This window comes from Mauremys reevesii, linkage group 5, assembly GCF_016161935.1.
Source record: "Mauremys reevesii isolate NIE-2019 linkage group 5, ASM1616193v1, whole genome shotgun sequence".
Classification (NCBI taxonomy): Eukaryota; Metazoa; Chordata; order Testudines; family Geoemydidae; genus Mauremys; species Mauremys reevesii.
In genome coordinates this window covers 67810256-67831667 of record NC_052627.1, presented here as the reverse complement: position 1 = coordinate 67831667, position 21412 = coordinate 67810256, and the positions used below count along the sequence as shown (strand labels likewise).

The window sequence follows — 21412 nt, the reverse complement described above, 5'->3', positions numbered from 1 at the left end:
GGCCATTTTCACCTCTGCATGTGGTACCTCTGCCCCTGGCCCCCATCTTCCCTACAATTAGGGGTGCTGGAACAATTTGTACATTGGGGATGCTGAAAGCTATTGAACCAAACTGTAAACCCTGTGTATGATGGAAACTACTTCAAGCTAGGCGATGCAGCAGCACCCCTATCACTTCTATTTCCAGCACCTATGCCTAAAATAAAGTAGTAGTAGCACTCAGCCCTCTGCTCCCTGCCTCCCTTCCAGCCCATTCATCTGATCTAAATTCCTACTTGTCCTGGATGAGTGAATTTTTCAGTCACAGCCTACTATTAATACTAAAATTAAATACTGAAAATAAATTATAGGTACAAGTAAGCAGCTTCAACAAGATGGAACTGTTTTTTAATTAGTACTCTTAGGTATGAACTATTCCTAAAGACTTACCCTGTCCGGGGATAAAGATCATTTATGTTCAGTTGAGTAGAGGGAAAAGGCAGTGAGAATTTAAACTAATTCTGTCCTGCCAGATTGTGAGGACAAACAGAGTACAAGGTTTTCTTACAGCTGCAGATCAGCAGTACATAAAAATGTGAATGTCATTTCTTTTCAGTGCCAAAGGCCAGGAGACATGAAAAATGTGAAAGTAGGTTGAGTATCATTGCTCGTATTTCAGCTGTCATTTACATTAGAAGTTCATAATGCTCCAGCAGTAGTACACTGTGTGTGTTAGCCCCCCTCGATGTTTTCTAACAAAGCTCATCTGTGCTTTGATCAACAAAGAGTAATCTAGAGATCATGTTGAAATGGTTGGGAGTGTTTTGTCATGCATCTGCAATATTAAAAAGAATAGAATACGGATCCTCAAGAATATAAGTATGGGAAATATAATTACATGCATCTGACGAAGTGGGTATTCACCCACAAAAGCTTATGCTCCAATATGTCTGTTAGTCTATAAGGTGCCACAGAACTCTGTCACTTTTTACAAATCCAGACTAACATGGCTACCCCTCTGATAATTACACTGTAGATAGCTCGATTACAAAATAGTTTGTTTAATTAAGAAATGAAACCAAGCAACTTTTTTGGCATGAATTGAAAAAATAAGTTTAATAACAGTATTGAAAGTTAATGTTACATAATTCACCAAACTGCATGTGCTCGCACACTAATTTGGTGATGTAGTATGCAGTTTGTGGCAACTAGCTACTTTGACATAATTTAATTCATGTTCCTGTTCAGCCAAATTGAGTTTAAAATATAATCAGCAGAATTTTCTTCAGGGGGAATTAAGCAAATTCATAGTGGAATTGTAGAGAAGATGATGAAAATGCTATTGTATTAAAGCCCTTCTATGTCTCTTTAATAGATTCTCATGTAACTGTGTACAAAAATTTAATTCTGATAAAAATGTGTTCTGTAGAACTAGAATAATTTGACTTATATATTTGTAAAAATCCTTCCTCCCTTTTAGCTCATTTTGCTTCTTTTTTTTCTGCTGCTGCTGCCCTAGTTTTTCCCTGTGAGTCTTAAATGGCAGTATATGCCTGTTTGAATCCCTTCTCTTTTCTGTGTTCAGTACAGTTTCATTTTGTACTCTCCAGTCTGTGAATACTACCATGTTAACTCACATTGACAGTCTGTTGTTGGGTGCATTTTTTTTGTCACGGAGCATGTAGTCTGTTGCAACTTAATTATGTTGCCCAAACTTCTTTGGACTGGTCTACATTACAAAGTTAGGTCGACTTAAGGGAGCTTATGTTGACCTAATTATGTCAGTGTCTACACTACAGCCTTCCCACCACTGATGTAAGTGCCCTATTACTCTGACCTCATAACTCCACCTCCATGAGAGGCATAAGGTGTATGTCAGGGTAGCTCTGGCAACTCAGTGTCTGTGTAGACACTGCATCCCTTACATCAGCTGTTGACTGTCTTGTATATATCACAGCTGGAGTCAACTGCTCCCTGCTCCCCTGGAGAGCTGGGTGGCTGGACCCAACTCCTAGCTGGGAGCCAGGGAGAAAATGTACCCCATACTCAGCTGGGAGCCAGGTCAAGAAGCCCTGGCAACTTCAACCTCCCCACTGGGAGCTGGGCAGCCTTGTCAGTTTCTCAGCATGGTGAGCTGAAAAATTGACAAGGCAGGTTTCTCGGATCCTGGCAGGGAACAGGTCAGGGAAAAGCTCTCAGTGGCTTTCCCTGTTCCCAGCAGGGAACGGGGAGTGAGAGATGAGCGGCAGCCCACTGGGAGCCCAGGAGCCTGTGGGACAGCCAGGTGCCCAGGGACCAGGCTCTCAGCTCCCCACATTGCCCTTCTTAGGTTGGTGGAAGTGCTTCTAGTGAGGATACGCACCACTGACCCAAGGAGGGTAGTGTGGACAAGCACCACCACAGGAAGTCGACCTAATATAGGTTGACTTACATTTCTAGTGTAGACATACCCTTCTATACTTACGAATTTTACTATTTCTTTTCATTGCACTGTGTTCACTTCAGTGACAAAACTTTCATTTACTTCAGAGATAAAGGATCAAGCCCCTTGGTTTCTTAATTCCTCTGGATTTTGGAATGTTAAAATAGATTTTGCCTTTTTACAAAGCTTATTTCATTTTTGTTTTGTTTTATTTTTAAACATATGTAGGCATTTATAAGGTCCTTGTCTAGCCTCAACACTAGGCCCATCTATACTACTTTTATTGGACAATTCCCAGCCTCCTCACACTCTTGTAATACTGTGACTCATGTTGTGTTGGGGAATGAGGTTGGAGGGGTCGTCATACCTAGTGCTGTGAGTCCAAATGCCAGAGCTAAGGGTCGCGACAGAATCCGTGCCAGGAATCTTAGCCAATGCTCAGAACTGGATTACCAGGAGTCAGGGAAGGCAGGAGCAGGGCTGGTTCTGAGGCAGGTGCAAGGCTGGGTGCAGGATGGGGACTGGGCTGGAGCAATGAAGGTGCAAAGCCAGAACAAGGCTTGGAGAAAGATGGGGACTGAGAGGCAGAGAATCCATGGGCCTGTTCATTGAGCAGCCAATGAGCTGTTGGGCTTAGAAATCATCTTGCTAGCTTCCTCAGCCAGTCAAGCAGGGCAGTTTGTCAGATAGCCTACCTGACTTGTTAGACTGTCAGGAGTACTGAGCAGATGAAGCTGTGGAGCATTACTCCTGACTTTTTGTCAGATCTTCATTGTTGTTTTTTTTGTTTGTTTTTGTTTTGTTTTGTTTTTATGGTTTGAGAGTCATGGTGTCAGATCTCTTCTCCCCTTTGCAGATCCCTACATTCCAAAGTTCTATCCAAATCATTTTTTGCTGAATTCCTTAGTAGCCCTGGTAGAGACCGCCCCTCCAATAGCCAGAACACAACAGGTTGTAGTGTTCCATTCTGAGAGGGCTCACCCCTATATTCAGGTGGAATTGAGTAAACTCCTCCACACCCGAACATACATCTCAATACTCAAGGTGTTTTTTGCTTTGCATTAAGATAAAATTAGCCAGAAACCACAGTTCTAGAGGTTTAGCTAGCCTGAATAGGCTCTTAGCTGCTTCCCAGCACCAATTCTTAAATTCTGTTCACCTCATTCTCTGAGTGATTTGAAAAAATAGCAGTTATTAACTGGACCCATTGTCTAGTTTGTTCTTCGGAATTGCTTCTCTTGCTCCTGACTTCATGCTTGCAGGTAGTCACTGCCACTAGGCTGGACTGCAGAAGTACATCTTTATGACCTCCCAGATCCAAAGAGTACCACTTGCCCTAGTGGAAATCACAGACCTGATGCCCCCAGGGCATAAAATTCAGCTATCGAGTCTAACTCTGGCATCCAATCTCCCCCACTTCAGGGAAACCCTATTGCATGGACAAAGAGTATAATCCAGTGCCCTTTAAAACCTCCATCTCTTAATTTGTCCTTTAGTAATGAATTTGGGCTGCCCATGTGCAAAATACCTCCCAAGAGCACTACCTGGGGTGTGAAATTGAAGATGTCCATGCTTGTAGTTAATGCAAAGATATCTTCTTGGATGTTCCAACCCTCCAATCCTACTGTCTATTTAATAATAGTGAATAAAGAAATCTACCTCTGTTTCCATACAGTGGGGACATCTGTGTCTCATTTGCTGGCAGTACTCCTAAACTACTAGCCAATGGGCTATGAAGTCAGCAAACTTGTCTCATCTTTTTGATAAACCTTTATTTGCAGGAAGGGTGGATTCAAGTGACCTACCACCTGCAAAGATGGTTATAACCAAGCAGAAACTCCTGGGCTTCAGATAGCTATCTGGGAGTGAGGAAGAGCTCCATCTGACAAGACAGATCATGCATATGGCCATCTCCCTGGTGTGCAGGTGACCAGTAGCTTACCTGAGCCCCTCCAGCCAGCCCACAGCTAAGATGATGCCCTTCCAAGCCAAAGTGGGGGTGACACTTAAAGGAAACTGAATATTTTCCTTCTTGATTGACCAAACAAACTCCCCTTTGAGGCTACAAATGTTACATTTTTGAACATTTTCTTCTTACATTTAGCATCTATATTATCTTATAGTTCTTTCATGTAGCATATTTGAAAAGGAGGTAAAAAGACGTTTTAAAGATTATAGAAACCATGTCTCTGTACTTTGGTGATTGTTCAACCAATGTGACAGGTCTAATTATAGTGGAATTACCTTTGAAAATGTGTCTGACCCACTCTCTAGCCTTATGCCACATTAACCTCTACAATTAATTGTGGTCTCCTTGTCATTTTCTACAAATTGTTATATGTGGATAGTTGATAATATGCAGAACTGAAAAAGAATACTGAAGACTTTAAGTGAAGTGAGCTGTACTTTTAATTTATTTTTGATCCACAAATTGACAATTATCGTTCTCTGGATAAAAGCTAAGAGAGAAGCTAAATATGTAATTATACAGAGACATCACTCCTAAGCAAAAAATAATGTACCAGGAAGTTTCTGAAATTAGGAGATGGTCTTACTGGATACATACTTAGGTACATACTTGACTAAGGCACATCTGGTTTGGAGGAAGGTGGGAATAAAGTGAATACTTAATATATTTCAAAAGTACCAAAATAGATTAATCTTCCTTTTGTGAGTTGGATAGAGTATAGAACCTCTCTGATGTGTCCAATACCAGCCGACATGCACAAGACGGGGGAGGTGTTGGGCTGGGTTTGTTAAATGCTTCAATTCATTCACAAAAAGGAATATAAAGGGCAGCTGTCATACCCCTAAGAAAATTATAATAACCAAACAGCATAAATGAAGGGCATGAGAGGGGAAAATGTGGGCAAGCAAAAGCAAATTTGTGCTTATTATTTATTTACTGATACTTTTATTTTGTAGCTATGATGCAGATCGGGATCCCTATTTGCTATACAAACACAGGACAGTAGTCCTACCTCAAGAAGCTTACAATCTATGAAAGCACACAATATCTAAATGATGAGGGAAACAATTAATTATGTGCAATTTAAAATACATTTGCTTCATATATATATATGAATGTGTGTACACACAATTTTGAATTATATATATATTTAATTATATATATTTAATTATTATATATATATATAATTCAAAATTGTGTATACACACATTACCTAGATAAGTAAATATACACTACCTTCAAATGGAGAACTGACCAGTTGATGTTGGCCATTGGTATTTTGACTGGGGTGGAGGTAATGCAGTAAGAGATAAAAGTGATTAAATGGACAGGAACAGAGTTGTAAAGAGCTCTGAGGTTTTAATTACATTGGATTTCTGCAGTCTTTACCTCAGTCTATAATATAGGTCGGTCCCCCTTTCATGTGACTCGTGCTGTGAAGATTTTTTTAGTTGGACTTCCTTTACAGAATACCACCATATTTATAATGAGGGATCTTAGTTTTCTGTGGTTAAGAACAAAATGCTCTGATTTATTTAAAAAAAAAAGGTAAAAATCCACATTTTTCCACAATTACAATGACACACTGAACTTTAGTTTCTATAACAATAATATACATAGGTATCAGTTGAACACACTGTTTTATTGAAATATTTACAATTTTTAAACTGACAGCCAGAGCCCCGCCGCTATGTGTTATTTTTTCACAAAATGTAAAAACTAAAGATTATCTGTAAAAGCACAAATTCTGTTTTTTCTGCATTTTTCTGTGGCAAATGGATTTTTAGTATCCCTGTTTATAACCATCTGACAACTTCCATAGCAGGACAAAACTATTGCCAAATGCTTATAATATTGACAGGAAGTAAATTTCTGGAGTGATAGACTCTGCAGAAATCTAGACTTGAGGCAAGGGAGTTCTAAATGACAGGAGGGTAAGAACACAGGTTCAAGATGGCAGCGCTCAGTATTCTGCAACCAAACAATATTTGAAGAACTCTCTGAGAATGGATAGAAGAAGGCAGAGGCTGTAGCATGAAAAATCTTGTAGAGAGAAGCCTCTGGGGGAAATACTGAAAGTTGAGCCACTCTGAATGGAGATGACTGACTTGTTGACTCCAAGTGCTTTTCCACCTATTTAATCTAGTGAAGCTGCCTTACAAGGCAGACACTTGCTTCTGGTCCCATCCTTGTCTTGTGTATATGAGTGACTGCAGCCTCACTGCCTGAATAAATTAATATTAGATGTACACAAACTCAGTTACTGTGCAAAGTTGTAATTGGATGGTGTGTTTTCTTTCCTGTCTGGACCAAATATTTTGAGCATGGATAGATGTTTCCATCCAAGTCAGGGAGACTTAGTATCGGATGTGGTTGCATTCATTCCACTGAGTCTGGAGGGGCATGTAAGTGGGATGTGCATAGGATTCCCACCTCTATAATGAGATCCTTACTGAATCTGGCATTGACACCAGATCCTGACATTTTGAGTGTCAGGAGAGACTATAGGAGGGGTCTGGAGTGTTCTTGTCCATGAGATTGTCCCTATTAACTACATTGCCATCTCCAGCAGTTGTAAGACTTACCTGGCTGACTGGGGTCTGGATGGGTGAATATAGGTTATGCTCCTCTTATGGACCAACCATGTCCTTATGAATAATGAACAGAGCTCCCACGTTCACTAGCCACCAAGAAAAGTGTTCAATCTTGGGATTGTTTTGAATAACAATAAGATTGTTGGTAAGAGGTCAACTAAAGTTTGCATTGTAAGAGGCTTCCCAAAAAAAGGGGTCTTCATTAATTTGTCTTCTAGGGAGGAATGCATATGTAGCCTGGACAACTGCTACCACTGTCGTGATTTTTTTCTTTTAGAGTACTCTTCTGCCAATGTGAAGCCAAAAGGCAGTGTCGTATTGAAAATGTCTTCATCTATTGCAAGTTTTGAGGGGCATTAAGCATATGAATGTAGGAAGCCTGGCAGGGGGACACCATAATGTGCTGAATAGTGTCACTCTATTAATTGCAGTTTTAGCAGATAAGTTCCAGGAGCACCATTATTTTAGGTTACCTAGGTAACAAAAGATGGGAAAACTTGACGTGAACACAAATACAGTTAGATTAACAACAAGGTGGGTCCTGTTGTGTTCTGTATACATTGCTACTTAAAAAAACAATTACAGGTAATTAGTGTTTTTAAACAAATTGCATAGCAGCACTCCCAGAAATCCTCATTGTTTTTATTCACATGGCACTATCTTCTTACTACATGAGTTAAAATCCTGCTACATCATACAGGTGTGGATACCAAATAAATCATTTTTTCCGCTGTTTGTATTAAAAGAGAAAGCAGAGCAGTTTCCCAAAATCACAAATGTACAATTCGAGGGATGAGAGTAACACTTGCAATAACCTCTTAATCACTACTTCACATTATTACCTTTCAAGGACAAACAGTACATTTTATTCTCTCTATAAAATTAACTTCAGGAATGAAATCCATATACACCAGGCCAGTCAAACCTGATAACATCAATGATTAGCTATGGGGTGGTCAAGTGAAGCTATTTATATAAGAAAATGGGCTAGATTCCCATCTAAAAATGTTTAAATGTTTATTGTATATTCAAGATTGAGACATCAAATCCAGAAAAACGAACCCCTTCAATAAGCAGGCTCTCAAGTTACGACGTGTTCTGGTTTTATATTCACAAATCTACTCATATAATTAACATGAGTTCTGAATATATTTCACAAAATAGGAATTCCATAAGTAGTGTTGTATTACTGGTAAATCTATTATAGGAAATAATACTGGCTTTCCTCCAAAAAAAAGGTGTATTAAATTGGCAAAGAGAGGAGTACTTATTTTCAGCATGGAGAAACTATAGCCATTTCAGATGTCAACTTTCTTAGGAGAAGAGGCTCAATAAATGAGTGGGCATTTTCAAAAGCAGCAGGATTAAGTCAGGTTTGCTTATTGGAAACCTTTCACACACTATTAGATAAATCAGTCCTTGTTTTGGTCATTTTTTTATTACATTGTTCTTCTTTCTAATTGCATTTCAGTTTTTTAGTTCATTACCATAAGATGTCTCACAATACAATATTGACTAAAAGCAGTAAAGCAGTTTATACTGAAATTAACCATCAAGCAGCATCTGCAGTAGATGGTCTTGTGGCTAATGAACAGAACTGGGAGTTAAGACTGGATTTTTTTTTTCCTGTGTGTGCCATAGGTTGCTTAGCTCCCTTCAAGCCTGATCCTGTACACTGAAGTCAATGGACATTTTGCTGTTGATTTCAGTGGGAAAAGGATCAGACCCTCGTGCTACCTGTAACTCAGTTTCACTGTCTGCAGCGAGATGATGAAGCTTGGTCCAATAAGGCTGATAAAGTACTATGATATGATACAGTGAAAAGAGTTATAGTAATGCAATTTATTATTAGTAACCTAATTCTGTTTCCAATTCAAATTAATTTAGCAGTAAATGTCTGTTTTAACATTTCTGCTTTGTATCATATTTATGCAAAATATTTTATTTTAAATAAGTTCAACTTCACTTTTCTATTTCAATCCTTCACATATATACCAAAACATTTTTTGTCTTTACTAATTCACTCATTTACCATTTGAACTTTTAAAATGTTGGTCTTTTGTGGCAGTTTTTGTTTGTGTCCTCATTTCAAATTCTTATGCCTGGATATTGGACCATAATATTGACAAAGAATCTCTTCTTTCTCCCTCAGTTTTATAACTGCTTCATAGTCCATTTTCTGCATGATAGTTCTGTAATATAGACTGCTATTGTTAAATTATTATTTTATTGCTTTAGTAATTTTTATATTATTAACATTCATTTTTACAGAGTAGTGAAGTAATAATCTCAGTAATATTCACTTGTAATCTTAAACTGATTACCAATGTTGCAGTAGGAATGCGATATGATATAAAGGGAAATTGCTAGTACAATACGGTTTTATTATTGTATTTATATAAGAATGCCATTTCCTATTCATGCCAACACATTTACTTCAGTGTTTGTGGAATAGTGGAAACTTTAATGAAGACATTTTTATTCCCCCACTGTTCAAAAGTTTTCTGTATGAATCTCATTTAGATTTCTAAGCAGAATAAAAATATAGCATCTCTGAACCATATCTTGGAAATCACAGAAGTAAAGATATTTGTTTTTGCACAGATATCCTTTGGGTGAAATTCACCCAGATGCAGAATTCTAGCAAAAGACCCATCCACTACTTAAGTTCCATGTTAGGGCTTCTAATAGGGTACGTCTACACTACGGGACTATTCCGAATTTGCATAAACCGGTTTTGTAAAACAGATTTTATAAAATCGAGTGCGCGCGGCCACACTAAACACATTAAATCAGTGTTGTGCGTCCATGGTCCGAGGCTAGCGTCGATTTCTGGAGCGTTGCACTGTGGGTAGCTATCCCGTAGCTATCCCATAGTTCCCGCAGCCTCCCCCGCCCCTTGGCATTTCCGGGTTGAGATCCCAGTGCCTGATGGGGCAAAAATCATTTTCGCGGGTGGTTCTGGGTACAGCCTCACCCCTCCCTCCCTTCCTCCCTGAAAGCGGCAGACAACCGTTTCGCGCCTTTTTTGCTTGGAGAACTGTGCAGACGCCATAGCACAGCAAGCATGGACCGTGCTCAGCTCAATACCGCAATCGTGGATGTTTTAAACACCTCGCGCACTCTCGTGCAGTATATGCTGAACCAGGACCTTCGAACCGAGGCGAGTAAGAGGCGGATACGGCAGCGCGGCGATGACAGTGATGAGGACGTAGACACAGAATTCTCTCAAACCGCGGGCCCCTGCGCTTTGGAGATCCTGATGGTAATGGGGCAGATTCTATCCATTGAACGCCGATTTTGGGCCCGGAAACAAGCACTGACTGGTGGGACCGCATTGTGTTGCAGGTGTGGGACGATTCCCAGTGGCTGCGAAACTTTCACATGCGTAAGGGCACTTTCATGGAACTTTGTGACTTGCTTGCCCCTGCCCTGAAACGCCATAATACCAAGATGAGAGCAGCCCTCACAGTAGAGAAGCGAGTGGCGATAGCCCTGTGGAAGCTTGCAACGCCAGACAGCTACCGGTCAGTCGGGAATCAATTTGGAGTTGGAAAATCTACTGTGGGGCTGCTGTGATGCAAGTAGCCAAAGCAATCACTAAGCTGCTGCTACGAAGGTTGTGACTCTGGGAAACGTGCAGGCCATAGTGGATGGCTTTGCTGCAATGGGATTCCCTAACTGCGGGGGGGCGATAGATGGAACCCATATCCCTATTTTGGCACCGCAGCACCAGGGCACCCAGTACGTAAACCGGAAGGGGTACTTTTCAATGGTGCTGCAAGCACTGGTGGATCACAAGGGACGTTTCACAAACATCCACGTGGGATGGCCAGGGAGGGTTCATGACACTCGCGTATTCAGAAGCACTACTCTGTTTAAACGGCTGCAGCAAGGGAATTACTTCCCAGACCAGAAAATAACCGTTGGGGATGTTGAAATGCCTGTCGTTATCCTGGGGGACCCAGCCTACCCCTTGATGCCATGGCTCATGAAGCCATACACAGGCAGCCTGGACAGTGGTCAGGATCTGTTCAATTACAGGCTGAGCAAGTGCAGAATGGTGGTGGAATGTGCATTTGGCCGTTTAAAGGCGCGCTGGCGCACATTACTGACTCGCTCAGACCTCAGCCAAACCAATGTCCCCTATGTTATTGCTGCTTGCTGTATTCTCCACAATCTCTGTGAGAGTAAGGGTGAGACCTTTATGGCGGGGTGGGAGGCTGAGGCAAATCACCTGGCCGCTGATTACGCGCAGCCAGACACCAGGGAGATTAGAAGAGCACACCAGGAAGCGGTGCGCATCAGAGAAGCTTTGAAAACGAGCTTCATCAATGGCCAGGGTACAGTGTGACTGCTGTGTTTGTTGATGAACACCCACCCCCCCTTGATTGACTCAGTCCCTGTAAGCAACTCCCCCTCCCCCTTCGAGAACAGCTTACTTATGCAAATAAAGTCACTCATTTAAAAAGCATGAATTCTTTATTGATTCATTATAAAAATAGGGAGAGAAGTAAGGGTGTGCTTTGGGAGGAGGATAGGAGGGATGGAGAAGGCCATTAAAAAAAAATTCAGACTAACGGCAGCCTTTTGGTTGGGCTGTCCACGGGGGTGGAGTGGGCGGGTGCACGGAGCCTCCCCCCACGCGTTCTTACACGTCTGGGTGAGGAGGCTAAGGAACATGGTGAGGGGGGAGGGTGGTTATACAGGGGCTGCAGAGGCACTCTGTGATCCTGCTGCCATTCCTGAAGCTCCACAAGACGCCGGAGCATGTCAGTTTGATCACGCAACAGCCCCAGAGTTGCATCCCGCCACCGCTGATCTTCCTGCCGCCACCGCTGATTTTCCTGCCGGTCTTCCTGCCGCCACCTCTCATCTCGGTTGTCCCTCCTGTCCTCACGTTCACTGGCCTCTTTCCTGTAATTTGAAACCACGTCCTTCCACTCATTCAGATGAGCTCTTTCATTGCGTGTAACTTCCATAATATCCGAGAACATCTCATCTCGCGTCTTCTTTTTCCTCCGCCTTATCTGTGCTAGCCTTTGGGATGGAGGAGGGATGGTTGAAAAATTTGCAGCTGCATGAGGGAGATAAATATTTAGAAAGATACATTTTACAGAACAATGGTTATACTGTTTCACAGTGAACATCACTATTCACCTAGCACATGTGATTTCCCTACAAGGTCGCATTTTTCATCTTAATAGTGACTGCTTGCAGCTCTGGGTTTACAGATCTCACAGACACATCAGGTCCAGGCATCAGAATTCAGCTTGCATGCGGCCATGGTAAGCCACTGTCTCAGTGATTTACCCCTCCCCCCCAACGCATGGCTAATACCACGCTAGCTCCTGCTAATCAACAACCTTCCCCTCCCCACCCACTGCTTGTCCGGTAGCTTGGGAAGATCGCCTCGCCGGTGACCAAACAGAAAAGATCATCGGCATTTCACTCCTCCCCTCCCCCCGCTTCGCTACGTGCAGGAAAGTGTTTTTTTTAAGCTGCTGCATTCCACGAACCCAGTAGAAAAATGGCCACCCCCCTTACTTAAATTCCTGATTTTTAACCAGGTTATCCTGAACGATATCACTTTGCTGAGGATAACAGAACAAGATAAAGAGCGGATGCTTCTTGAATGCCAGCAGTCACCGGGACTATACGCCGCTATGCTTTGCCACGCAATGATACCTGATTACCATGCCATGCATGTAGCAAGTAAAGTGTCCTACCATGGTGGGCGGAACAAGGATGCCTTGCCCAGAAACCTTCTGCAAAGGCTTCTGGAGTACCTACAGGAGCGCTTCATCGAGATGTCCCTGGAGGATTTCCTCTCAATCCCCGGACATGTTAACAAACTTTTCTAAGTAACTACACTGTCTGCGAATGCATCCCAAGTCCTCAGGGCAAATCAATCATTAAAAAAGGCTTGCTTAAAAAACAGTGTTTGCTATTTGCAAAGGTACACTCACCAGAGCTCCCTTCCATGGCGTCATTCTGTGGAATAGTTGCTTGTGAGGGCTGGGAGCAGGGTAATTCCGTCAGGGTGATAAAAAGCTCCTGGCTGCTGGGGGTCATGGAGTGCTGTGTGCTCTCTGCTAGGTCTTCCTCTTCTTCTTCCTCTTCATCTTCCCCGTCTGCATAATCCTCAGACATGGCAGAGATTACAACCCCCACCTCGGAATCCACGGTCAGGGGTGGGGTACTTGTGGCGCAGCCCCCTAAAATTCCATGCAGCTCAGCATAGAAGCGGCATGGTTTTCGACCTGCCCCGGACCTTCCGTTTGCTTCTTTGGTTTTCTGGTAGGCTTGTCTGAGCTCCTTAACTTTCACTCTGCACTGCACGGAGTCCCTGCTGTGGCCTTTAGCCGTCATAGCCTTAGAAATTCTTTCAAATACTTTTTCATTTCGTCTTTTGGAACGCAGTTCTGTTAGCACTGAATCCTCTCCCCATATAGCGATCAGATCCAGTACCTCCTGAGCGCTCCATGCTGGGGCTCTTTTTCGATTCTCAGGAGACTGCATTGTTAACTGTGCTGATGAGCTGTGCGTGGTCACCTGTGATGATGAGCTCTCCACGCAGGCCAAACAGGAAATGAATTTCAAAAGTTTGCGGGGCTTTTCCTGTCTACCTGGCCAGTGCATCCGAGTTGAGAATGCTGTCCAGAGCGGTCAGTGGTGCACTGTGGGATACCGCCCGGAGGCCAATACCGTCGATTGCGGCCACACTATCCCTATTCCGATATGTTAATACCGATATTAGCGCTACTCCTCTCGTCGGGCAGGAGTACAGAAACCGATTTAAAGAGCCATTAAAATCGATATAAGGTGCCTCCTAGTGTGGAGGGTTTTGGCGTTAAATCGGTTTTACGCTCCTAAAACCGATTTAAACGCCTAGTGTAGACCAGGCTATAGAGAGGCTTCCACAGCCCTTGCACATGAAGAAAAGTGTCTCTGTACTAGCCTAACATACTGCAAATTAAGACAAAGTTGATCAGTGAAGGTGAGCCAAGGGATCCATATTTACATAATCAAACAGCACCCCACCTCCACACAAATAGTACAAGACTCACGCACAGGGGTTGTAGCCATAGACTGGAGGACTGGGAAATTGTAGCACTGCTCTGTACCATAGGCCCAGCCTATGAGTGGATTTCACCTCCCAAAATCTATTCTCACCTCCATTGCCTTTCACCTGCATATAGGCATGGGTACTGTGGCTTTATGTGGTTGAAATTTCAGACCTCCTATATAGAACCTGACAGGCATATGTTTTAATTATTTAAAAAATATACCATATTAAGAAAGACTTACTGAGAACTAGAGCTGATCAAAACATTTTTGTTGAAAAATGAACTATTGATAAAAAAAATATATATCATGGAAAATCTCCTGATTTCGTCACTTCTTGGGGGGGGAAGGGGTAGATCTTGAGTGTGAGGGACAGGAAATGGCAGTAAAATATCTGTCTTGTAGAAAACAACCATCCTTCTTATAAAATAAAACAATGAAGCTGAAACATTCTAGTTACATTCTAGTTATACCATATAGGGGGTTGAGGGAAATTAATTATATAAAAGAGCAGATAACATGTCGAGCAATGACAATTGACTTTTTACTCCTCTGAAACATAGAAATAAATGCAAAATTCCTGTAAATCCTGTACTGTGCACATGACTAACATTGGGAACTCAAGTAGATGGATGATGGGGTAGGGAAACAGATATTAACATCCATAGTAATATATATCAGAGGGGAAAATAAGTTGAAATATAAGATATTTGTATCAGATATTTGTGGGGGGAAAAAACAGTTTTTCCAAAACTTGTTCAATAATAATTTGTGAAAAGAGGACTCTTGTAATGTTGACAAGATCAAGTGAATTTTATAGGGACGGTGGGATGCACAGTAAGTACTTGTGGGAGTTAAAGCTTAACGTAAGCCATTTTTATTAAGAAATAATTTTAAAAGAGTGAGACTATTGTGCATGTAAATTTTTTACAAAGCTCTTTGACATTCTGTATGTTTCTTTTTCTCTTTTATCAATTTGTAGTCTTCAAATATTGTTACACCTTTTTAGTCTGAGTGGTTAGCCAATATTCCAGATCTTGCAGGTTGTTTCTCTTAGGAGGAGAAATTGAAGACAGAATTTGGTATCATGATGGAATCTTGACTATTTATAAAGAAGGTACACTAATTCCTGTTTCTCTCAACACAGTGGAAATGAAACAAGAGAAGGCAGTTTCTTTGCTCACAGTTCCAAACCTCCTTCCAGCTAATACTTTGCCCAAAAAACACTCACACACACTCTCTCTCTCTCTCTCTCGGCTTTCTCTAAGGGCCAGGTTACCTGTGCTTCTCTTGTTGGCTTTCTGCTCTCTTCTCTGGCTTCTTTTGACACTCAGATACGCACAGCTCCACCAAACAATACTCAGCCTGTGAGTATGCGTTCAGACCTCAGGAAAAAACCCTCTGGTCATATAGCTTAGCTTCTACTCCAGTCTTGCCGTGCTGGTCTGAGATTTGGTTGTTGGCTTCTGTTGTTTCAGCTATTACTAAATAATGGGTCATTTAACTTGTATCTCATTTAGTCTGAATGGAAGGCAGCTATCACACCGGCTAGCTTCAGCAAGATTTGTTACTGGCCATAAATCAAAGACCTACTCTTGGAAACCACCCAACTTCCAGCATAACAGTATCTATTATATTGGCAGTGTGATCACCACAATATGTAAATACTTTTGATAAGACCACTCCAATATACTGTCTAACTGAATAGTTTTCCAAAACATTCACCAACTTCTTTGAGAATTCTGACTTTTCAGGTCAGATGCAGTCACTCTCTTTAATTCACATTACATAAAAACTCAAGATATCTGGGGTGTTATTTAGGATATTAAAATGTAAAGCTGCTTCCTTACTAGCTAAAGATTACTGACTTGCTGTTTATAAAGGAAAATGCATGCACAGGACAATGATATGAATTTTACTGTGAAAGTTCTGATTAGCCTGCTGATGTTCTATATATATTGTGTATGGATTTTTTCTTGTTTCACAGCAAAAGATCTCGTGATTAAATTTTTCTTTGAGGAGAAAAAATTCTATTCCTACATGAATTTTCTTTTGTTATTGGATCCATATACAAGTGTGTGCATGTGTGGTGTCAGAGCAAGAGGGAACATTAGAGAAATTGCTGTGTTGAAAGAAAATAGTTAATGCTTTTTAATGTTGTGTAATTGTTTGATATCAATAATGTTAATCTAGGATATTAGATAATTAGTGAAGCAATTTCAGAAGTGGAGTCCCCAGGCCACTAAGTTGTTGTGAAACGGTAGCTTGTTAGGCACTGCAAGGCCAGATGAAGATTCCATATACTAAACTAGTTTAGATAAGTCCTAAGATCCTCCTTTAGTTAAGAATTTAGGATGTGTGGATTATAAAACTGGAAGCTTAAATATGTTTCAGACCATTAAAATGGTGTTGGATTCAATTATAATGGTTATAATTGCCTTAATTATGTACATGAAGGGGGCTTTGGCAGTCTTATGTTTCATTATAGGCTTTGTAAATTTGTGTCAGTCGTTCTATTGAGACTAAATAAGCAGAGGTATGGATTCTGTGGTAAATATCTGAATCAGCATTATTGTCCTGTAGTCATGTTACATTTTAAATAAACTAACAAAACACTGTCATGTTTCAGTTTCCATTCCTGAGATGGCTGCAACATTATTTTTACTTGTACTATATTTTATATTGTCAGTATGTAATTTATTTTTAATATGAACATGTTTGTTTATCAAAGTTAAATAGCTTCTGGTGGGTCTTTATTTTCAGCAAGGTTAATTGCTCCTCCTTCCACTGGCTCGTTTTTGAAACATAAAGGTTACTGTGTCATTTACATGAATTACAATCATGTCATTTTGTGCTGTGATAATGCCAGATCTTGTAAGCAGGGCAGCCTGAATCAGACCAGTACTCTAATAGTAGATCTATGTCTTGCAGAAAGTGGTGGTGGTGGTTTAGCAGTGTTCTGAGTTGGTAATGGACCAGTGCACTGCATTTCACTGACTTTCTTTCAGATGAGATGTAAAACCAGTTTTACCCTCTTCTATTTAAAGATTGCATGGCACTTCTTTTGTAGCCAAATTTCAATATAGAATTCTGCCTAACTATTTTTTAATATACTCTTCATTTCCTGCCTTGCACTATGGTGTTGCTGTTGTCTGTTTTATATAGGTGCCATGCTATGTTTCAATGATTGGCAAAGTGATGAATGTTCTAAGGCTTAATTAATTCTTTTAAAGCCCCTTGAGCTCCTGGGATTATATAAGTGCAAAATGTTTGTTTGCTGTTGCTAATATTTGTTATTATTATCACATTAAAATTAGCACAAATAAAGAGTGGTAGCTAATTAAGCCAACTCAACACATACAAAAGAATTTGCTAGGGACATGTTGCCCATATCTGAGTTGTTTGTAGTTATTTTTTGTTAAGATGTAAAAAGTAAAAATGTTTGTTTGTTATAAAGCAAACCTCCATATTCAAAGCTAATTTTCCACTTGAGCTAAGGTTTATCAACCATTTTTATCCATATGTGCCAAAGCCTCATTATATAAGGAAAAGGCTCTCAGCTTGCTTGGTTATCCAACTGCCTCTTAAAGTACTTGAAAACAAATTCTACAAAATTCCATTGAGTTCTGTGAAATGCAAGGTTCAAAATGTCACTTCTGATTCCAGAGAACTGCTTATGAGCATGGAGAATTAAAAAAAGGTATTAATTTACTGTATCACTAGTGTGGAAAAAACAGGTGTACTGCTGACCAAACCAGTGCAAACAAATTTTTATTTAATAAAAACTATTCAAGGTTTGAGCCAAAGAAAATACAAAAGCAATATTGTTGTTGGCCTTGTATACTTCACTAGTACCCTCCCCGACGTCTCCCTTTTTTGTTTGAAGCTCCCAATTTTACAAGGGCACATATGCTTAACTTTATTCACATAAATTAAGTCAAAGGAACTGTTCACATTCATAAATGTTTGCACGGTCAGGGCCTGAGAGAGAGAGTGTGTGTGTGTGTGTGTGTGTGTATACATATGCATCCTTCTCACTAGTGGTCTTCCTAGATATCAGTATACAATACAATATCTTTTTCAAGCTAATGCTGCCTCCATCTTACCAGCTTTTCCATTTTTTCTGGTAAGTAGCTCAGATATGCTTGGATCTTCTCTGCCTCTCTTTCTTTATTTACTTAGCTCTTTGAGGAAATATGCATTCGGGGCTTGTCTGCACTTACAGCGCTGCAATGGTGTAGTTGCACCAGCTATAGTGCTTAATGAAGATGCTTCCTACACTGACAGGAGAACTTCTTCCATCGTCATAGATACTCCACCTCCCTGAGAGGCAGTAGCTGTGTCCTTCCTGTCTCCATAGCACCAGAAGTTTGGGTGGCATAACTGCAGTGCTCAAGGAGAATCCACACCCATGAGCAACATAGTTATACCAACATCAATTTGTAGTGTAGACCAGGGCTCAGATTATTGACATTAGCACTTCTACACATTTTTATTTCCTTCATGAGCAAATTACATGCTGGATTATTACACAAAAACATAATTGCCAATCTTTCTATTTTGTGGCTATTCTTAAAAAAGAGGGATATGAGGGTTTTTTTTATTTGTTTTATTTTGTTTGCTCCTAGGAGCCCTACAGAAAAAAAAGTATTAGTCAAATATCAGTCTGTGGAGCATATGGAATAATATATTTGCTTTATGAATTAGCAAATCCAGTTAACCTTTTTTTTTTCCCCCTGGTACTACTTGTCATTAAATAGACCTTGAAGTGGGACAGAATGGGAGATGCATCTTGATTTAAAACTCCTGTTTTAAAGCTAGACTTAATCCAAGTTACTCCACTTTGGAAATATATTTTAATTAATAACGATAACAAGGTATATTTAACTCATATCATTCCTTTCATGTCATCAAGCTATAGACCCTTTTGAAGTCTGGGTGTGTTTGTTGTGTTTTGGTTAGTGTCACATTGACCTGGACACAGAGGCAAAATGAGGAGACACACATGGATGGCCTTTTTAACCAGAAGACTGCAACTTTTATCAAACTTAAACAGAGATGAGGGGCTCTATCCACCCATTGCCCATATTCTCCTATACCAAGAGTGGTTCCAGTGCAGGCATTATAGGGCTCCAACTGTATAACCTCTAACTTGTGGTAGGCTCTCCTCAGCCTTCCCCTCAGGATTCAGCTCACTCTTCTGAGTCCTACTGCTCCCCACATCTCCCGCCCCCTTAAGGAGGACAGAGACTGCAGAAGAGTGGGGACCTAGGCTCACGAGCCAGAATGTCTCTCACTATCTCATGAGCCCAAGACCCATCAGCAAAATTTCAGGTCTTTTTTACCTCTGGGAACTGTTCATTTTATCCTTTCAACCACACTGCTAGTCTCGCCACTCCCCTTCAGCAGGAAGGGCAGGATGGGGGGAAGCCAACTTGGAATTCCTTCCTGAAGGCAATCCTGCTCTGGTAGTGGGCAGATCCCCCTTGCTGTGGGACAGGGGTCTGACCCCTGTGGTAGAGCAGAGAGCCCCCTGCTGGGGAACCCACTCTGCTCCAGGAGGAGGAACTCCAAAATCCTTAGCTTTCCTCCTCTGCCTCCTGACTGCTACTGGAATAGTGAGTACTCTGGTCATGGCTGGCATGGAGTTGAAAGAGGCTCTACGTGGCCCATGCTCCAGTTTAAATCCTGGGAGTTGGGGAATGCTGGCCAATCAGCAGCTCTACCTCCCAACTGGCCAATGGGTTGAGAGACTCCAAGGTGGAGAGGAGCTACCTGGTGTCCATCAGCGAATGTCTCCCTCCCTCACTGTCCTCCTTTGCCACTGGCCACATCAAGTTCCCCATCCACTGAAGTGGGTGGATGACATTTTTGATGCACTTTAGATGCTACTTTTGTGGCCAGTGTTTATCCAATGGTACACTGAAAGATCTAACCTTCCGGTGAACCCTGGATGCCACTTAGTCACTTTTGCTAAGAAAAAACTAACTTCAGATAATGTACTTTTGCCCCTCCACTGCTTCCCCTCCTGTGATAATGTGTGTTACGGACATGTACATGAATAGAATAATTGGATAAATAGTCTGTGGTTTGGTTGTAAATGATTTCATGTAACTAGCCATCTATGGTTCTATTTGTGTGTTTCTTGGAACACAATATTAGTTTTGTTCTTTTCCATAATATCTAAATTTTACATCCCAGCCACAGACTACCCTAGCTTGCCATAAATCTACTAAATAAAACATTAAAGCCCGCATGCAAAAAATACCAGCTTCTTCCCTGTAGGCACCAAGATCCATGAAATTAGCTGTCGTATCCATTTTAACTGTTGTTCCTGCTGATACTGCTCGATCAAGTGCTATAGCCACCTTGCAGGAAAGCATCAACAGTTGCTCAGTTATATCCAATTATAAGTTCTGCCTCATTAGCATGGCAGCACCTTTATAATTGGCTGACTGCTAAATGAAAAGAATTCAGCTGTAACACATAACAACTATCTCCTAAAATTGAGTGGCTCTGAAAAACAGGTTTGCATTGGAATTTGCTAGTATTAACGTATTTTTATGATGGGAAAAAAATATATATATTTAAAAAAACATATATATATCAATGAAGATATATATATATCAATGAATATATATATATATATATATATATATATATATATATATATATATAGGAAAACATTCTTCATTAATGTACAGTGAATAATGAATCTTGTCAAAAAGTATCTGCCTTGTTTATTCTGTTAATAACATCCCCATTAATAATCCCAATAAAGTTCTTGAGACCTTTGTGGTACTCTGCTCATAACGTGTAGCTTAAAGTCTGTAAACAAAGATAAATGTAAACCCAGCTTTCAGGGGCTAAGTCATTAAAATATTTGTGTTCAGTTTTGCGTTTTCAGCAGGATTATCTCCTTATCTAAATTTAGGAAATGATGAAAGTTTTAAGCAGGTTTATAATCCAGTTTGCTATGTCTCAAAGGAATCAGAATTTTTCCAGATTTTCTTTTAAGGTCAACATTTGAAGAAGTTGATCATCCCCTGTAGTATTTCTACATGCACAATTTAAGAGGATTGTATTTTAAAGGATATCCCAGAGGTCACTCATCATTCTGTTTCATTCAGTTACTTTATTTCTAAAAGTTGTTATACTTCGAAGGCAAGGGGGAAAAGCAGCATACAGTTTTAACAAAATGCAGAGACAAAGAAAATAGAATTATTCTCTGTGTTCTTTTCTTTTGAAGCAGATAAAGTAATGGAAATACACAATGGAACAAGGCTTCAAAGAAGCAGTACAGGGGACAGCTTTTTCAATAACATTTCTGCCTTAGAGAAATTTGAGCAACAAGTCTCATGCTTGTCAGAGTCTGTATTT

The 21412-nt window shown here is 40.6% G+C and overlaps 1 protein-coding gene across 4 annotated transcripts in view; it reads left to right on the top strand.

The window, feature by feature from the left end:
- Positions 1–21412, top strand: part of SPOCK3 (SPARC (osteonectin), cwcv and kazal like domains proteoglycan 3) — a 396361-nt gene that overhangs the window by 308217 nt on the left and 66732 nt on the right. The gene's annotated exons all lie outside the window — the stretch shown is intronic.